The sequence below is a fragment of the Haemorhous mexicanus genome, chromosome 13 (genome assembly GCF_027477595.1).
Source record: "Haemorhous mexicanus isolate bHaeMex1 chromosome 13, bHaeMex1.pri, whole genome shotgun sequence".
Taxonomy (NCBI): domain Eukaryota; kingdom Metazoa; phylum Chordata; class Aves; order Passeriformes; family Fringillidae; genus Haemorhous; species Haemorhous mexicanus.
This window is the reverse complement of record NC_082353.1, coordinates 12171262-12180196: the sequence shown is the minus strand read 5'-3', so window position 1 is coordinate 12180196 and position 8935 is coordinate 12171262. Positions and strand designations below refer to the sequence as shown.

General features: G+C 37.9%; 1 long non-coding RNA gene across 1 annotated transcript in view; it reads left to right on the top strand.

Annotated features, from left to right (window-relative positions):
- Window positions 1-8935, top strand: part of LOC132333364 (uncharacterized) — an 80604-nt gene that overhangs the window by 6624 nt on the left and 65045 nt on the right. The window lies entirely within an intron of this gene.

The window sequence follows — 8935 nt, the reverse complement described above, 5'->3', positions numbered from 1 at the left end:
CGAACAAAAGTAAAAGGAGACTTGCATTGTATCGTGTCCAATGGTCATCAGAGGGAGCTATGTACATAGTTTATGGTTTAAATCTCCAAGAATCTTCTTTCTAAAAATGTATATTTTGTGCTGCGTGGATAGAATCGCTTCACATGCTAGTTAGTGTTTCTGTGCTCTGGTTTAGGTCAGTGTTCTTCTGTCCTTAAAAGATTCCTCCTCCTCTCTTTTTTACTCACATGCTTATCTCAGTGTGCTTTCAAATCTCTTCTGCAGTTTGGATTCATAGTCTGCTTAGTGCCTTTCTGAAGGGTATATGAAACGTGTGTCTGTTGCATGCCGTGGAGAAGGGTGTGCTGTAGCCCTTAGAGATCATGAGATATGTTTTTATACCATGGATTTGAAAAGAGGGACCACTGCATTGAGGTTTTATTTCATCAGCCACTAGGTGAAAATGAGAAAGTATATTTGTATGTTTCGAAGTCTGACATTCAAACACAACCTTTATCAGCTTAAAGGAAAAATTGCTACTAGGGAACAGCCTTTTTTAGCATATGTAGTTAGTTCTGGAAACTTGCAAAGGGAGGATGAAAACTGGCAGCAATGTAAGAAAACCCCTAATACTGCACACCAAGCAAAAATCTAGAGAATGAAAATAATGAGTGGATACTCCTGGTTTTCTGCTTTTGTGTACCAGCTTCCCTCTCTGACACCAGCCTGCCCATGTTCCATTTCATCCCTAAATCCTGTTGAGTTTCTGGTGAGTATATTTGTAAAACACACTGCAGCAAAGTTTTCAGTAGCTCTTTATTCTTTTTAACTGCCCCACTGTTGATGTGAGCACACCTCAGTCCCTTTAGTAAGTAATATCAACAAGGGAAGTTTGGAATTAATCCAGTTATTAAGAATAGTTTACTTATGTTTAATAGCTTCTGCCTGATAATATAATCCATGCTCTTATCCCATCCCCACTCCCTTCCTCCCTCTTAATTAAAAATCAAGTGAACCGTAGAGGCAGTTAAAAAATCCCAGGGAGTACATATGTGCCACCTTGTGGTGAGGGGGACGTAAATAAACAGGGTGTTTCGCTGGACTGGTCCAAAATTAACAAAAAGGTGCACCAGGCAAACTTGTAGTACTCAGCCTCTCCTATACACAGAGAGAATGAGTAATTTCCTTCCTTAACATCAACAGCCTTCTTGTCAGCACTCACATGGATGAGTCCCATTTGTCACTTGCTTTGTATTCTTTTTTAACCCTTTCCACACGTAGTCCAAAGTTGAAAGATTTTTCTTGTTGTTATCTCTATTTCAGCATACTGGGCTGTTTTCTGTGTTCTGTAGCTCATTTTCCTACTTTTGCAAAACACTCAGTATATGTACCTTTTTGATATGAAAGATGTGCTGCTGAGGGCTTTCAAAGGGTGCACACCTACAGCTGATACACAAAGAAGTGGCTGTCACTAGTTAACTCTTGTAAACTGGGATCACAGCTATCTCCAGTTTGACTTCTGTCTTGTCAACCCATGCCACCGTTCTGACAAGGAGCGGGGACTGAAGTGACTTATCCCAGTTGTGACTTTTGCAGTACATTTGCTGGATTTATATCAGCATGTTCTCTGACCCATTCCACAGTCTGAATTCAGAATGATAGCAATGAAAAAAATTTGTGGTATTCAAAAGGCTTATCTCTTGTGTATTATAAAGAAAGCAATCAAGGATAAAAGGTAATCTGTGTTTTACTCAGCAAAATAGGATGCAAGTAGAAATGTTTTTGTAAATATTCTGGGTCTTTTATGTCCAAAAGCAACCTGTACTTTCAGATCCTTACTGGCTTTAATTTTTCTTTTTCCTTGCAAACTTATTGTTTCTGACAGTTAGTACCAGGAGAAAAAATACATACCTGAGGTTTCTGTTCCAGAAAGCTGGAGCTATTCGTGGTCCAGGCAGAGGCATGTATTTCTCTTGGCTCTGAAAAAATAAATCACTTGCTGTAAGTTGACTTTTCTTAAGTGGCACCTCACTTCAGATCTCTGGAAACTTTGGTAGTTAAGAATAAATTAAAAGTGGCTTAGATAAGGCACTAGCTCTAATTTTAGTTGGTGAACAATGCAGTTACTCTTTAATTATTGCTGCTAACATTCAAAATACAAGGATATCCTTGTAGTTTGTAATTATAGAATAACATCTTTCCACTGTGCTTTAGCTGCAGTTTTCTTAATTACACATTTTTATGTCTTGCTATACAACAGGTCCAATTCTGTATCTTTTAATGGCGGGATGCCTTCTTGCTGTGCATGTGTACATCAGGCTTCTCTGCATGTGTTGCCAAGCCTCTGAATGGCCCAACATGCATCAGATAAATCAAGCATAACTAATATATCTCTCAAGTTGAATTGGTTTAGGTTTAGAGAAGATTTATCCTAATTGACATTTGGTTCTCTTATCTGTTTAACAAAGTCCATGCCTAGGTCTTTGCATTACAATTCCAAGCAAATCTTTAATAATTTATAAAAATTTTCTACCTAAAATGCTTGTGATTTTCTGTTTCTTTGGTGATGTGTTCAGGTTTCAGGACCACAAGAAACATGGAAATGTGCAATATGCACATCCTGTAAGCCATCCTTTAATACTTAATGCATGCATTCCTGCTTCCTTCTTCCTGTTGATAAGAGTTTTCCACAGCATTGTTACAGTACATATACTGAAAACAAAAAGTTGAAATTAATTGCAAGCAGTTTTTTTCGGATTGTAAAGATTGTGCATTGGTCTCCAGTTAAAACAGAGCTCAATAAAGGTTATTCCCTTTTTATTTCCCTTACATAGGAAATTATTTTTTGTTCTTTCAGATGAAAACATGACCACAAGGACCCATGCTTTCTTCATCTGCAGCCTGGCCTGCTGTAAATTTACTGCCCATCTGTGGCACTGGGTCATGAATGTGACTAAAAAAACCTCCTTTTGTCCAGTTTGCCCTTAGGGCAACACATCACTGCTAAGAAACTTATCATTCTCTTCCTCCTTGTATCCTGATGCATTTCGAATTTGCTTTAGAAGATCTTCCAGAATTTCCAGAGTTTAGGACAGTAGGAAGATAAAAATCTTTCTATCTAACTTTAAACCAAAGATCTTGGGTTTTAATGCCCGGCAGCAATAGCTAAACTGGGATTGGAAGGTCCCAGGGAAAAAATGCCGTAGAAGTGAAGGTGCTAAATATTCTTGTGGTTAAATCCTTATCCACAGCTTCCAGACCTCAGAAATTAGCATCAGATCAAGGCTGACTGTTACTACATGCAAAAGATACAAGGAAAGTGCTACAGTTGGAGCAAATCTTTGGTCAGCATTGTGGTATCTGAGAAACACAGCAACATGTGTGGAAAATAAACTCATATAACGAGGCAGTAAAAACAAGAGAGACAGGGAATATTGCACTTCAGTTTGGATTTATCTTTTCAGGATGTAAGGCTGAGATTAAAAACTGTAACTATGAATCCTTTGTCTCCCTGACTATAGGAATGTCTTTTTGGTTTTGGTAACTGGTATGGGTTATTAAAATCATATTGAAAACACAACAGCTATTTTTTCCTAGCAATTTTCACAACAGATCTCTTCAACATCATTCCTTTTTTTGTTTCCTCCTATTCATCCAGATCATATTGAGCTGATTTAAATTTACAGGAAGAATTGAATGGGATGCGGCAGATACTTGGAAAAAAACCCCTGCTCAAACTATCAAATAGTTTGACTACTGCATAACTAATTCCTTTTCTTTTAATTAGTTACAGCAAATTTGTTTTATATAGCTTATTTTAGGGAAAACAAAGGCTGGGAATACCTTAGCTCAGTCGATAGTCAACTTAAAGGTAAATCCATCCAGACTCTTTTCACTTGGACAATGGAGTATCATGATGCTGGCTTTTGAAGGAAATAGAATAAAACCAGAATGCAACAGCAGCCAGATGAGTCCTTCCTTTCTGAATGGAATGGTTATGTTAGATCTTCTTGTTATTCATAGCTCAATAACCCTCACCTCAGGAGATTCTACTTATGATGACGTCAGGACACTCAGGCTATATTTATCATAACCTCAGATCTTGATACAGAGTTGTAGCAGTTCATTTTTGGTGGAGATATAAAAAATAGAGACCTGATATGAGAAAATACTGAGGAGACCCATATGGTTCATCTTGTTTATTACCAGGTATGTTGTTCAGAGGTCTCTCTTCTCTTTCTTGAGTGGTCCATACATTTTTAGTAATTTTTTTTTTACCAGAATACTTAACCATTCAGTGATTTCTTCTGCCTGACTTTAAGTATATTCTTTTTGCAAAATAAATAACTTGTAGTATCTTTTTATATACACAGATGGTTGGATAAGAACCAGCTTTAAGACCTGGATTTGTGGAATCTGTGTGCTTAGTCACCTCCTACAGCTGTCTCCAGTTAAATAGGTGTGACACATCCAATATCTGCTGCCTCTGTTGCATACTGTAGGTGTCAAAATGCTCCTGTGATTCATTTCTAAAAACCTGGGCTCACATATATACACACCATACACTGAAACATTCCTAATGCTGTAAAATAAAATACTCAAAAGGCACAAATTCTTGCTATCCATCTCATGCATTTGTCAGGGTGAAAAATCGTAAAGAGAACAATAATGATAAAACTTAGTCTGTATCATGGTACATACTCACACACTCAACCAAACCAGTGTTTATCAAAATAAGCTCTTGGCATCTCTGTATAATTCAGTGAGTCCAGGATTTCACCCAAGGTTTAATGTAAATTCATTCTTTATGGTTCTCTATTATTTACAAGTCTTGAGATTTACCTTGACATTTTTTCAGTGGCTTTCTCTGTACAAGGCAATAAAGTAGGTTGGTACAATCAATGCAACAAATACAAAATAACTAATGGTGGGACTGTGTATGGCAGAAGTGCTACTGGATTGCTACTGTGTATTTATTATCTTATGTTGGGAAAAAGCTGGAGTAAGACCTTTCCTAACTTTCAGCTAATTATATGGGCTATAGTTACTTGTGTTCTAAAAGCAAAATAACCTACAGGGAAACTGCTCTATTCCCCTGTAAAGCTGTGGTCCTTGTAAAGTTCAAGACTCATCAGTTGACTCAGAGTAAGAGCAATTCTCTGTAATGATTGCTTAATTTATTACTCATCTGTCAGGGACAGTGACACCACGTAGTCCCAAAAATGTAAGGTTTTCCAGCTGTTTGCCATTTGAGTGGTAGATAAGCATTTGCTTAAACTGAGGGAATCTAATAAAAGGGTGTCGTTCCTAGGGAATCTGTGTTAGGAATTGGCTTACAGAGTGAACTCCACCACATTCCCTCACTTTTTCCATTCCCTCACTTACTGATAATGAAGTCCATGATATCCTACTAATTCCTATGTAAATTCAGGCCAGAATAGTCATTTCATAATTTGGTAAGGGTGTGAAAGAAGGATGTGAAGTGCCAGGATCTGAGTGCAGTTCAGCATATCAAGTGCAGGGTTAGAATGAGCATGTCAGCGTCATTCCTGAGGCATCTGGTGTGGGCATGGACTGGTGAGCCAGTTTTTCTAGTTACAAAAGGAAGAAAAGAAAGTGTCAAAATACCTTTGCATTCAAAAGGCAAATAGAGGCTATGTCAAAACTGCATTTTTTTTCAGAGCTCCCTCGAGAGAGTTAGGCAAGAAGGGACACTATTGATTACAAACTGGTTGCAATTTAAAGATGCCTGAACTGAGGGTTACCAGATAGTGCTGCTTATTTATTTGCAATATGAACCATCCTGCTCCTCTGTACATATAGTTCTGTAGATTGCTCGAGAGATCCCTTCTTTCTGGGAATAGTTGTGCTTGCAAGAGTTGAAATGCCTGCCAGTGCAGCTGTTGCTCTGTTAGATGATTATTTACCTGGCTTGTGGCATCAGCAAGGATTGAATTTTGTCAGCGACTGATGAGGGTCAGGCATTGAAACAGATTGTTATCAGAGTTGATGTTGTTCTGATCTGCCTCCCAACTCCTGCCTTACTTTGCTTGTCATAGCTATTACATTACTAAAATAATTTCTGCCCTTTTAACAGTAATGCCAATTGCTAGTTTTTCATACCATTGACAAAGACTGTCCATTGCAACTAAAGTATTCTCCACAAACCTAAATATTACTGTTCTGTGAAGCTGGAATGCAGAACATTTGGGAGGTGATAGGAAGAGTGGGATAAAGAGCTATGACTGAAGAATCTGTGTATTCTTCCTCACCTATAAAAGAGGAGGGAAAACTTGATTGTTTGATAGGAGTTTGTCTAGTGTAGTGGTAAATTCCCTTCATCAGCCTTTTATGATATTGGGTTGAGTGCAGCATCTGTCTAGTTAGTGTACCTCTTGCATCTCTGTTATCTCTCTTGTGCTTGACAGCAGGTTATTGGAACAGAGGCCTTTTCTGGAGTAGAAAACTTGTATTGACATGGCTTTGTGAAAGCTTTTCTCACGCTAACTATGTGTATTGGCTCCAGTGCTGAAGTTACTCTGCTAAACTCTACCATGCTGAGGTACAAAGTGGTAGTCCCTTGACACTGGAATCAACTGAACAAGTTTTTGTGGGTTTTTTAATCCAGTTGACTGAAAGCCCCAGAATAAGAAGATGAAAATATTAAAGGGAAGTTACTGAAAAGCTATTTAAAAAAAAATTTGACATGCAGTTTTTTGCTAGTCAACCACATTTCAATAAAATTCCTCTCTGAAGAGCATGCCATTGTTTGTTTGTTTGTTTCATAGCATTGTTAGACATGAACAATAAGTTGGCAGTGTCTAGTATGAATTCTTGGTCTCTAAAAAGTCTCTGATGAATGGGTTATCAAATTGAACATGTGTTCTATAATCTTAAATTACAGATTCAATTTTTTTCCTCAAGTAAGTATGCTGTGCCCTTCCTCATTATTCCTAATGGTGACTGACCCTTTTTATATCTTTTATCAATGAGAAACCTGTGGAGGAAAAGACAGCTTTCTCAAAGTGTCCTGAAATTTAGGGGCTTGTTACAATTCTGACTCTTCTGTGAGGATTGTGAGGTTTTATCAATAATCCCCAATACCAACATGATTTTGATAGCCATTACTTCAAAAGCAAAGAAAGGTATAGGAGACTCACATTGTACAGATGTGTAAAAAAATGTGCTATTGCAAAGAAGGATCAGCTGTGTACACATGAGTTGATGTAAGAGTTCATGAAAAATGTTAATTCTGGTGTTTCCAAAATTCTGTGTTTGACTTCATGATCTTAATTTTCTTCTGATATTGGAGTAATTGATAGTTGTAATTGCTGATTTGCACAGTTGGCACCAGCATCTCAGATGTAGCAGGGGATGTCTCAGAAAAGGGAACTTTGTTCCGGTACCAGTTTTTCAACATTCACTAGTGCTGCTTCTCAGGAAGGTTATTGTGTGAGTACATAAACTCTGTAAACCTCTGCATGAAGGCAGTGATGGGTTTCCTGAAGTATCCCAAGGGGCTGTTAATGTACGAGCAGGTGCTGGCACATGGAAGAGAATGGAGAACCAGCCATGGCAAGAGGAAAATTAGGAGCATTAAAAATTAAAGTGGAAAAGAAATAATGGGCAAAAATTGGTGAACTCTCAGGAAGAGGGAGAGAGATACAAGACAGAACAGAGGACAGTAAGGAGGTCCTAATGTATGCAGTATGTCAGAAGAAATGGAAGCTAGGAAATAGGGGAACCTTGGAAATCACTTGAAGAAGATAGAGAAAGAGATCAAGGAATTTCTCATACAAATCCTCTCTTCTGTCGGTTGCTTTTTCAAAATATATCTAAGAGAAATAACATAATTTGGCAAATCAAATATGTATTAGGCTGCAGTGCATGAAATCTTTCATTTCAAAGTTTTTTGGCTTTGGTAACCTGCAGTGAAGGACTTCTAGGGACGGAATGATTGCTGTACCGCATGGTGATGATGCTTTGTTCACCCAAAATATAAGATGCTGATAGCTAAAATAGATAAGTTGTTTCTAAATTATCCCTTCTACCTTTATATGGTGTGCTGTTTCAATTTTTGCAGGCCTGATTATGTGGCTTGTGCTTTTCCCATTGTGACACTCAGGTGCAGCAAAATGACATGGCACTACTGGGACAGTGCTCATTAGAGTTGGTGCTGACCCTGGGCTAACCCAGTCTCTCTTCTAGTTCTTTTGAAAATAGGATAGACATGTGAAAGAGAATTTTTTTAAACCTATTTTTGAAATTATTATTTTATCTACCCAATGAAGAAATCCCTTCTTCTCCATGCTTGCCAAATGACACTTCCACCCTCTTCACTGGTCTCTGGTTCCTGGCCTAGATGTAAAGGTTCAAGGGAAAAAATATGGCTTCATTAGGGCCACATAATCTGCAGTAGAATCTGTGATGTTGAGGAGTGGTCCTTTATTTTCCTTTGTGGTTTGTGATCCCTGTTCCTTTGTGACTTGAAATTTTGTTCTTTTCTATTCCGTGTAAAGAAACAGATGGTCTACTCTGCAAAACAGTGCCATTAAGTCATACTTAATCTTCAAGATTGCAGATACTGGCCTGCATTTAGCAGAAAAAGAGCTCCCATCAGGATTGGCACAAAGATTTCCATGCCTCTCTGGAGTTGAAGATTGATATGTAGGTTCCAAAAAATTTATCTTACTTACAGTCCAGTAAACCAAAGTGGTATTCCTGTAAAATGCCGAGGTCTAAATGTAAATTAGTCTTTTTCCTGTGAGCTTTATTTCTTGTGGATTTATGAGCAAAACTGAAAATAGAGATTTTTCTTTGTTTTAGTGTTGGCCAGTACACCCAGTTTTAAGATAATGGTGCATTGGAGTATAATCAAAATAGGTGTCTAAAGAACTAGATTGCTTCATGTTTCATAGGGATATTTTTTTGTGAAAGAGGAGATTCCTGGGTTTGA